The 10,824-nt window shown below is 36.8% G+C and overlaps 1 pseudogene; it reads left to right on the top strand.

Annotated features, from left to right (window-relative positions):
* Positions 1–9,452: 9,452 nt before the first annotated feature.
* On the top strand, positions 9,453–9,975 carry LOC102475037 (glycine cleavage system H protein, mitochondrial-like; annotated as a pseudogene).
* The last annotated feature ends 849 nt before the right edge of the window (positions 9,976–10,824 follow it).

Genomic DNA, 10,824 nt, shown 5'->3' on the forward strand with positions numbered 1-10,824 from the left:
GTGTAAATGTAATGTTGTGCAATCATTACTAGACATAGTGTTGGTACTGTGCTGTCTTTTGAAATACAGGAAACAATAAGACACAATTCCTGCTTTGGGAAGAATATAGTCTAATGAGGGGAAAGTCAAGTAAACAGGAAGTGATAACATAGAATGTTCCATGCTTTGTTGAGGAAAATATAGAAAATGATGAAAAACTCTAGAAGGGCACCTAACCCAGTTAGGCAGAAGGAGTGATGGGGCAGATAGCAAAAGCTTCCTAGAACAGGTGATATTTGGGCGAGACAGAATAAATTAGTAGAAATTTGTGACAGGAAATGGGAAACAACTTTCTGGGTTCGGGGAGTAGCATGTGCAAAGGTCTTAAGGTGAGACAAGTCATGGTTTGGAAGGGAAATGTGAAATAGGCCAGTATGATATAAGTGCTGAGTGAGAATGAGAATGAAGATGAAAGAGTTAAGTGACACCTGACTAAGCAGGGCCTTGAGACTGTTAACCGAAGCCCTTATAGATTTGCAAGCTGCGGAGTGATGTGCTGGTTTTACCGCTTGTGTTAGTCTGCTCAGACTTCCATGGCAAATATCACAGCTTGATTGACTTAAACAATAGAAATTTATTTTTTCACAGTTGTGAAGGCTGGAAAGTTCAAAGTGCCAACTAGCTGTCTGGTGAGACCTATCTTTCTGGCTTACAGATGGCGACGTTTTTGCTGTGTCTTTACATGACTTTTTCTTTATGTGTATGAAGAGAGAGAAAAAGAGATCTTATATCTCTTCCTTTTCTTACAACAATACCTAATCCTACGTGATTTAGGCATTACTCTTATGACCTCATTTAACTTTAATTACCTCCTTAAAGGCTATATTTCAAATACATTTACATTGGGAGTTATACATACAAATTTTGGGGGACACACAATTTGATCTTAGAGACTCACACTGCTTTAAAAAGGCCACTCTGGTAGGAGTATGGAGAATTAATGGGACAGAATGTGAGACAAATGTAAGGAATGCAGTCATGAGATTTATAGTAATGAAAGAGATGACAAATGAGTGGCCTGAACCAACACCTAGAAACACTTCTGGTTGCTGGGTAACTTGGAATTCTATTCAGTGAACAAAAAGCAGGCCTGCCTGATCACAGTCTAAGGCTACTGATGCAGTGAAAGGACTTCAGGCACTTAAAACAACTCAACAACTACAGGGCCTTCAGTAACACAGATCTCATTCAGTTGGCCAGCCAGATAACTTGCCATATCTTTAATTGGTTTAGAGTTTATGTTCTCCAGGTACGCAGAAACTCCCCCCTTGATGATTGTTTTTCCCTGCTTACTCAAAAGCATGTTACTTATCTGTGGTAGACATCATAGCCACTCTGACTGGTTTTATTTGATTGAGTTGCATTTATCTGTGGATCCGACAGATACTGATTCATGTCATGTTCCATGTCTTAGAATCTCATCTAATCAAAACATTGCCAAAACATTGTCTCCTAAATGTGAAATTACTCAGTGAATAAATCATAATGTGAAGCTTTCAGGCAAGCCATGTTTAGAAAATAAAATTTAGATAGGAGAAATTACAAAAGGATAGGGCAAACAATTGCTATTCTGAAAATAATCATTTACACTCCCCTGGTACTTGGCACTGGAGTAGCAATGTGGTGAACAGAAGGGAAATGCAAATCAAGGAAGTGTACTCAAGCAGAATATCATTCATTGCGATTTACAGAGGATAAAATCTAACCTCCTTGTCTTGTTTTATAAAGCCTTTCAGGATCTTTCCCTTACAATCTTCTGTCTCCTATTCTTCCTATTCACTTTTCCCTCTCCCTGGAATCCCCTCTTGTTTGCCTATGAGTCAAATCTTCAGAAGCCTTTAAGCATAATTTTCTCTCTGATAGCTTTTCACCTTCCTCATATCCTCACTCAACAAATACTCATGTTTTCTTCCTAGTATATCCATTATACTTTGTTAAGATTCCATTGTGATGTTTTCATATTATGGATGGGGATATAATTCTTTCTCATTATTCATAGATTGTATATTTACAAACTTTCCTACTTGCAAAAATTGTTTATAACCCTCACATCAATATCTGTAGCACTTTGATCACAAATTGTGGACATGCACAAAACCACAAAAAGTTTGTCACCCACTCTGTATATTCTTATTTGAGATGAAATTAGGTGATACACTACCTTCTTGTTTTAGCTCTCACATTGTGAACAATTGTCTTTTTCATGTCTGTTTAGTGCCATATTTTCACATTACTGTGTGTTATGTCAGTTATTTTGCTATCTAAAATGGATTAAAAGCATACAGCTGAAGTGCTGGTTAGCATATCTAAACACTAGAAGTCTCTGATGTACCTTATGGAGAAAATACATGTACTATGTAATCTTCATTTAGGTATGAGTTACAATGCTGTTAGCTATGAGTTCAATGTTAGTGAATAAATGATACATATGAAATTGTGTCTTTTAAAATAGAATCACATGTATAATGAGGTTATGTATTAATCAGTTGACTGAAAAAATAAGTAGTCAGAGGGTCATAGTAACCTGACCTTCTATTTCCCCTAGGAACAATGATTCAGTACTTTCTAATTCAGCATTTGGAGTGACTTCCTAGAATGTAACTCTCACAAAAGTGAGAATTCACTATATTCATTTATTCGTGTGCTTATGGAATTTCTTGAGAAATGGGACCATCTTCCTTGCATACCTAACACTATATAATGGTAACTATTAAGCATATGATTGGTGCTTCATATTCTTGACCATAGTATGAGAGATTATTTCTTTTCTTTTTTGGGTTTTTACCAAAGGGCATGTGTTCTTACTGGATAGAGACAGAGAGAGACTGAGAGAGAGAAAGTGAAAAATCACCCTCCAGGGATGTCCATACCACATCCCGTTTCTTCCCTTTTTTTGGGGGGGTGGAATTGGGGCACACATTTACATGTTCCCAGTGTGATTTTTCAAGCCACCAGGTCTGGTACTTGAACTGTGGTTTCTCATGTGGGATCCAGCACCTTAACCACCACACTACCTGCTGGTCTCAGTACCAGAGGATATTTCAGATACTAATTTTATTGGCTTTTATGTATTCTTCCTGATCCTGAATCCACCAAGAATGCCTGATCAAAGGTCAGATGATTTTAAGTCACTTTTTTATTTTTAATTGCCAGAGAGTGTGTATGCTTGCCTGAGAGTAACAGAGAAAGAAACAAGGAAAGGGGGGAATGATTCCCTCCCCTTGTGGGATGGGTGTCCCACCACAATCCCTTTTCCTCCATTTCTTTTTCCTTTTGTATTTTGGTCATTGATGCACATGCACCCTGTGTGTTTCTCAGACTGCAAGGTCCATACTCAAACCACTCAGTCTGCCATGTAGGACCCAGCCTTAACCACCAGGCCACCAAATGGCTCTATATGATACTTTTTAGTATTAGCTTGAGCATTAGCTCCCAAGGAATTTTCGTCTTACACATTTGCTGATTTATAAGGATTGTGGAATTAGGACCAACATGTTTCGTTGTGGTTAAGGTGCTGGTCTCCTATGAGGCTGACCACAGTTGGAGTCCTGGACATGGAGCTTTCTCACTTTCCTTCTCTCTCTCTCTGGTTAATGCAAACACCCTATAGCAAATTAAATACTAATAATAATAGGGCCAGCAGTTGGCATGGTGGTTGAGGCACTAGACTCTCACATGACCAACTGTGGCTTGGTGGATCTGGCAGCTTGCTTCCTCATGTTCCCTCTCTCTCTCTGGCCAAATTAAAAAATAATAATAATTAATAAAATTACATAAAAATAATTCTTAAAAATGTATCATATAAAAAATGTATCATATACTTGAAGTTTTCTGCATCACTCTTAAGTGTTTATGCCCCCATCCAAAAAAAAAAACAATAATGAATGATATTAATAGAACTACCATTTGATCCAGCAATCCTACTTCCGGGTATTTACCTGAAAGACAGGAGAATGCTCAGTCAGAAAAGTGTTTGCACATCAATGTTTATTGCAGCATTATTCATGATTGCCAAGACATGGAACCAACCTAAATGTCCACAAACTGATGAATGGATTGGAAAAGTGTGGCATATATACTCTATGGACTACTACTCAGCCATAAAAAAACAGTGAGGCCCTGGCATTTGATAGAAAGTGGTCAGATATGGAGGATCTATTGCTGAGTGAAGTAAGTCAGGCTATGAAAGAAAGATATTGTATGTATCCACTTAATATATACCAACTATCAGCACTCTATGGTGGTGAGCGAAATATTAAAGGACATAAAAGCAGTGAAAGTACTTAACGAGAATAAGACAATGTGGAATGGGGGGGGTGAAGAGAGGAGTATAGAGAAAGATAGCAAGAGAACAAATAGAGAGGCATGACATTAGTGGGACACAGATATGGCTTATTACCTGTTGATGATGACGTGTATAGTATTATCAACTGGTTTGGCCTGAGAAGTATTTCATGATGGGTAAAGTCTTTTTACAAGAAAAATGAGAAATAGTGATTGACTGTTTAAAAAATAATTGGAATAATAATAATAATGATCGGAAAAAACAATGAAAAGATTGAATGATGAAGTGGGGAGTTTAATGTCTCTGTATGACTGACATGCATGGCAATCCCTTTTGAAAAAGCAATGTAATACACTGTAAATTTATATGCAATTCAATGTAATATAGACAAGATTAAGATGATAATAAATAAAAAAGAAAAAATAATAAATGATATTAAAATCTAAAAAAACACACACACTTAAAAAATTTTTAAGTGATTGTGGAATTATTGGACTAAGAGTTATGTAACTCTCAAAAAAAAAAGCCAAAGCACATTACATATTTCACCTAGATAGAAAGAACACTCTTTATAACAGAATTTCCTAAAGCAATGAGGTTTTTTTTTTCCTTTTTCTTTCATTTTTTTATAATTTGCTATAGGGTGCATGCTCTTTGTGGAGGGAGAGAGAGAGGGAAAGGGAAAGTAAGAGAACACCAGGGAGGTAACCACACCATAATACCTTCTTCTCTGTTCTCTCAAGATTTTGGGCAATTGTACACACATGTACAGTGTGTTTTTTAAACTATGGGTTTAGGACTCCAACTGTGCAGTTGTACTCATTTAGGTATGAGTTACAATGCTGTTAGCTATGAGTTCAATGTTAGTGAATAAATGATACATATGAAATTGTGTCTTTTAAAATAGAATCACATGTATAATGAGGTTATGTATTAATCAGTTGACTGAAAAAATAAGTAGTCAGAGGGTCATAGTAACCTGACCTTCTATTTCCCCTAGGAACAATGATTCAGTACTTTCTAATTCAGCATTTGGAGTGACTTACTAGAATGTAACTCTCACAAAAGTGAGAATTCACTATATTCATTTATTCGTGTGCTTATGGAATTTCTTGAGAAATGGGACCATCTTCCTTGCATACCTAACACTATATAATGGTAACTATTAAGCATATGATTGGTGCTTCATATTCTTGACCATAGTATGAGAGATTATTTCTTTTCTTTTTTGGGTTTTTACCAAAGGGCATGTGTTCTTACTGGATAGAGACAGAGACTGAGAGAGAGAAAGTGAAAAATCACCCTCCAGGGATGTCCATACCACATCCCGTTTCTTCCCTTTTTTTGGGGGGGTGGAATTGGGGCACACATTTACATGTTCCCAGTGTGATTTTTCAAGCCACCAGGTCTGGTACTTGAACTGTGGTTTCTCATGTGGGATCCAGCACCTTAACCACCACACTACCTGCTGGTCTCAGTACCAGAGGATATTTCAGATACTAATTTTATTGGCTTTTATGTATTCTTCCTGATCCTGAATCCACCAAGAATGCCTGATCAAAGGTCAGATGATTTTAAGTCACTTTTTTATTTTTAATTGCCAGAGAGTGTGTATGCTTGCCTGAGAGTAACAGAGAAAGAAACAAGGAAAGGGGGGAATGATTCCCTCCCCTTGTGGGATGGGTGTCCCACCACAATCCCTTTTCCTCCATTTCTTTTTCCTTTTGTATTTTGGTCATTGATGCACATGCACCCTGTGTGTTTCTCAGACTGCAAGGTCCATACTCAAACCACTCAGTCTGCCATGTAGGACCCAGCCTTAACCACCAGGCCACCAAATGGCTCTATATGATACTTTTTAGTATTAGCTTGAGCATTAGCTCCCAAGGAATTTTCGTCTTACACATTTGCTGATTTATAAGGATTGTGGAATTAGGACCAACATGTTTCGTTGTGGTTAAGGTGCTGGTCTCCTATGAGGCTGACCACAGTTGGAGTCCTGGACATGGAGCTTTCTCACTTTCCTTCTCTCTCTCTCTGGTTAATGCAAACACCCTATAGCAAATTAAATACTAATAATAATAGGGCCAGCAGTTGGCATGGTGGTTGAGGCACTAGACTCTCACATGACCAACTGTGGCTTGGTGGATCTGGCAGCTTGCTTCCTCATGTTCCCTCTCTCTCTCTGGCCAAATTAAAAAATAATAATAATTAATAAAATTACATAAAAATAATTCTTAAAAATGTATCATATAAAAAATGTATCATATACTTGAAGTTTTCTGCATCACTCTTAAGTGTTTATGCCCCCATCCAAAAAAAAAAACAATAATGAATGATATTAATAGAACTACCATTTGATCCAGCAATCCTACTTCCGGGTATTTACCTGAAAGACAGGAGAATGCTCAGTCAGAAAAGTGTTTGCACATCAATGTTTATTGCAGCATTATTCATGATTGCCAAGACATGGAACCAACCTAAATGTCCACAAACTGATGAATGGATTGGAAAAGTGTGGCATATATACTCTATGGACTACTACTCAGCCATAAAAAAACAGTGAGGCCCTGGCATTTGATAGAAAGTGGTCAGATATGGAGGATCTATTGCTGAGTGAAGTAAGTCAGGCTATGAAAGAAAGATATTGTATGTATCCACTTAATATATACCAACTATCAGCACTCTATGGTGGTGAGCGAAATATTAAAGGACATAAAAGCAGTGAAAGTACTTAACGAGAATAAGACAATGTGGAATGGGGGGGGTGAAGAGAGGAGTATAGAGAAAGATAGCAAGAGAACAAATAGAGAGGCATGACATTAGTGGGACACAGATATGGCTTATTACCTGTTGATGATGACGTGTATAGTATTATCAACTGGTTTGGCCTGAGAAGTATTTCATGATGGGTAAAGTCTTTTTACAAGAAAAATGAGAAATAGTGATTGACTGTTTAAAAAATATAATTGGAATAATAATAATAATTTTCAGAAAAAAAACAAGGAAAAGATTGAATGATGAAGTGGGGAGTTTAAGGTCTCTGTATTGACTGACATACATGGCAATCCCTTTTGAAAAAGCAATGTAATACACTGTAAAGTTATATGCAATTCAATGTAATATAGACAAGATTAAGATGATAATAAATAAAAAAGAAAAAATAATAAATGATATTAAAATCTAAAAAAACACACACACTTAAAAAATTTTTAAGTGATTGTGGAATTATTGGACTAAGAGTTATGTAACTCTCAAAAAAAAAAGCCAAAGCACATTACATATTTCACCTAGATAGAAAGAACACTCTTTATAACAGAATTTCCTAAAGCAATGAGGTTTTTTTTTTCCTTTTTCTTTCATTTTTTTATAATTTGCTATAGGGTGCATGCTCTTTGTGGAGGGAGAGAGAGAGGGAAAGGGAAAGTAAGAGAACACCAGGGAGGTAACCACACCATAATACCTTCTTCTCTGTTCTCTCAAGATTTTGGGCAATTGTACACACATGTACAGTGTGTTTTTTAAACTATGGGTTTAGGACTCCAACTGTGCAGTTGTACATAAGGGATCCAGGTACCTTAACCACCATGCCACTAGCTGACCCTAAAACAGTGGGTTTCAATGTTAGAGTTTAAAGATTTGGCTATTTAAACTGGGCTATAGTGATTCTGATGTAAGATGTTCACAGCATTCTATGAGAAATATTGCTATACCAGGTATTGCTTGTGCTTCCATTGTGCCACTGTCTTATTGTACAAAATTTCCTAATGGAGTTGTTAACTCCTTTACTTTCAAAATTAAATAAAGTAGTTATTATTTGGCAAATGAAAGATTACATGAACTATACATCATTTGCCATATATATGAATTTACAGTAAACTCTACTGGATCTATTTAATCTTTACTTCATTAAGGAGCAAGTGATGATCTGTTTAACTAAGGAAGAGTTCAGTATCAACCTTGGACCTCTTCTAGGTATCCCCTATTTTCTTGTCTCATGAAGTTCGTTCTGAGATGAGATATTGGCTGCTAAATTTAGGGCTCTCTTAATAAGTGTTAGGGTACTATCAGGATAGGCAAGGTCATGCTGTGGTAATAAATGACCTCCAAATTCTTAGAACAAAAATAAAAAGCTTATTTTTTTCTAATACTACATGTCTAATTTGTGGTGTTAGAATACTGATCCCTGGATATAAAACTTTATCATTTTACAACATTGCTGTTTCAACATGCACTGTCAGGATTTGCTGTGACAGGGGAATTACGCATGGAGGATTATGTACTAGATCAGATTTCAAATGCGTCTGCCCAGAAGTGGCACATCATTTCTGCACACATTCCATTGGCCAAAGCGTGCCATTAGCTATGCCTAATTTCAAGAGAACAGCATAGTACAATTTTTCATTATACCCAAAAGGAGAAGAGAAGAGAAATATTGGAGGGAAACTTGTGATAATTACTATAATCTCATAACCAACTACCCAGTTCACTTTTTTTTTCACATCCAAGATCTTCTCTCTCTTTACCGCCACAAGAGAGAACCCCAAATCCCTATAAAACATTGTGAACTGAAAAGATAAATCATCTGTTTGACTCCCCTTTCCCGCCCAATAAAACAGGGACAGGATAACTACAATAAATGCTCACATTATGTGAGAGGAATAACGTAAGACACACAGCAATAACTGGCCTGGAGCAGTTCTGAAATATACTGGCTATGTGGTAGTTCTCTACCTTGTAGATGGACAATATTCCTAGAGTTAACTCCATTCTTTTTTTTTAAAGAGAGATTTTTGCTATAGGTTGTGTGTGCTCACTGGAGAGACAAGAGAGAAGAGAGACCGAAAGTTTGAAATCAATATGGTTTTGTCATTATGGCAGGAGAAGTGGAAAATTATACTTTAGATCTTAAGTGCTTCTGAACTGATGAGTATTAGGTCATTTTGTTAGCCAAAGCATATTTAAAAAGTGGGTAAGGTCATGTAATTGTCTTATGTGCTCAGAAGAAAAGAACCCAAATGCATGGCTGAGTTTGAGTTTTATTTACTGCAGTGATTTTCTACTTTCACACTTGCTCCAAGCACAGAGTTCCATCAGACAGACTAAGGTTCAAGACTGGCTTTCCGAAATGGCGCTGCGAGCTACGTGGAGCGTGAGGGCCGTGGCCTGCAGCCTGTGCGCGGCCTCAGTACCCCACCGTGCCCTGCCTGCAGCGGCCCTGACGGCTGCGGGTGGGCACCATCTGGGCGCTGAGCACAGGACCGGCTCTGCAATTGGTGCATAAATTCACCGAGAAACATGAATGGATAACGACAGGAAACGTTTTTGGAACAGTGGGAATCAGCAATTTTGCACAGGAAGCTTTGGGAGATGTTGTTTATTGTAATCTGCCTGAAGTTGGGACAAAACTGAACAAACAAGATGAGTTTGGTACTTTGGAAAGTGTAAAAGCTGCTAGTGAACTCTATTCTCCTCTGTCAGGAGAAGTAACTGAAATTAATGAAGCTCTTGCAGAAAACCCAGGACTTGTCAACAAATCTTGTTATGAAGATGGTTGGCTGATCGCGATGACACTGAGTAACCCTTCAGAACTAGATGAACTAATGAGTGAAGATGTGTAAGAGAAATACGTAAAGTCTATTGAAGAGTAAAAGTAGAACCCTTAAAGTAGTGTAAAACAACTTAATCCAGGCATAATTGTCTTAAATTAGTGGTTGACAGAAGACTTACATTGCAACTTTTAACAATACCAGTGGAAAAAGAAAATACTCTGAACACCACTACTGGAAAGAAAAACCCCTTAACTTTCTAATGATCTTATTTTGAATAAACACAAATGCATCTTCTTCACAATATTCTATGATTCTTAGTCTATGCACAAGTATTCGGAATTCATGAAATTATCTGTGATTAAAAACTAGTCATAAAAAGTATGTAATTAGAGATAACACTGTTAGCCTAAGCCTTATAGAACACTGTATAACCATCCTTGGATGTGGGTCAGAATACTTCATTTTCTCTCTACTGGAAATAAGTGGGAGTGGAGAAAAGTTTTTGTTAGTTATATGGTGTTAAAGAGCAGTACTATTGTAGTTTTCTCATATACTGTATTTGCTGGTGCTATTTTATACAGTTGAAGAAACAGCATTGCAGCAAAATAAGACATAATAAAATATTCAATTCCTCCATTAAAAAAAAAGACTGGCTTTCCTACTTTCTTTGAGGCATTAGGTACATTATTGTTTAATAAACCTTGATTTTCTTTAATTACTTTTATTAAAAGGTGTATGTACTTGCCAGAGAGATAGTATTTGCTGGCGCTATTTTATACAGTTGAAGAAACAGCATTGCAGCAAAATAAGACATAATAAAATATTCAATTCCTCCATTAAAAAAAAAGACTGGCTTTCCTACTTTCTTTGAGGCATTAGGTACATTATTGTTTAATAAACCTTGATTTTCTTTAATTACTTTTATTAAAAGGTGTATGTACTTGCCAG

This window comes from Tupaia chinensis, unplaced genomic scaffold, assembly GCF_000334495.1.
Source record: "Tupaia chinensis unplaced genomic scaffold, TupChi_1.0 Scaffold000164_1, whole genome shotgun sequence".
Lineage (NCBI taxonomy): Eukaryota > Metazoa > Chordata > Mammalia > Scandentia > Tupaiidae > Tupaia > Tupaia belangeri.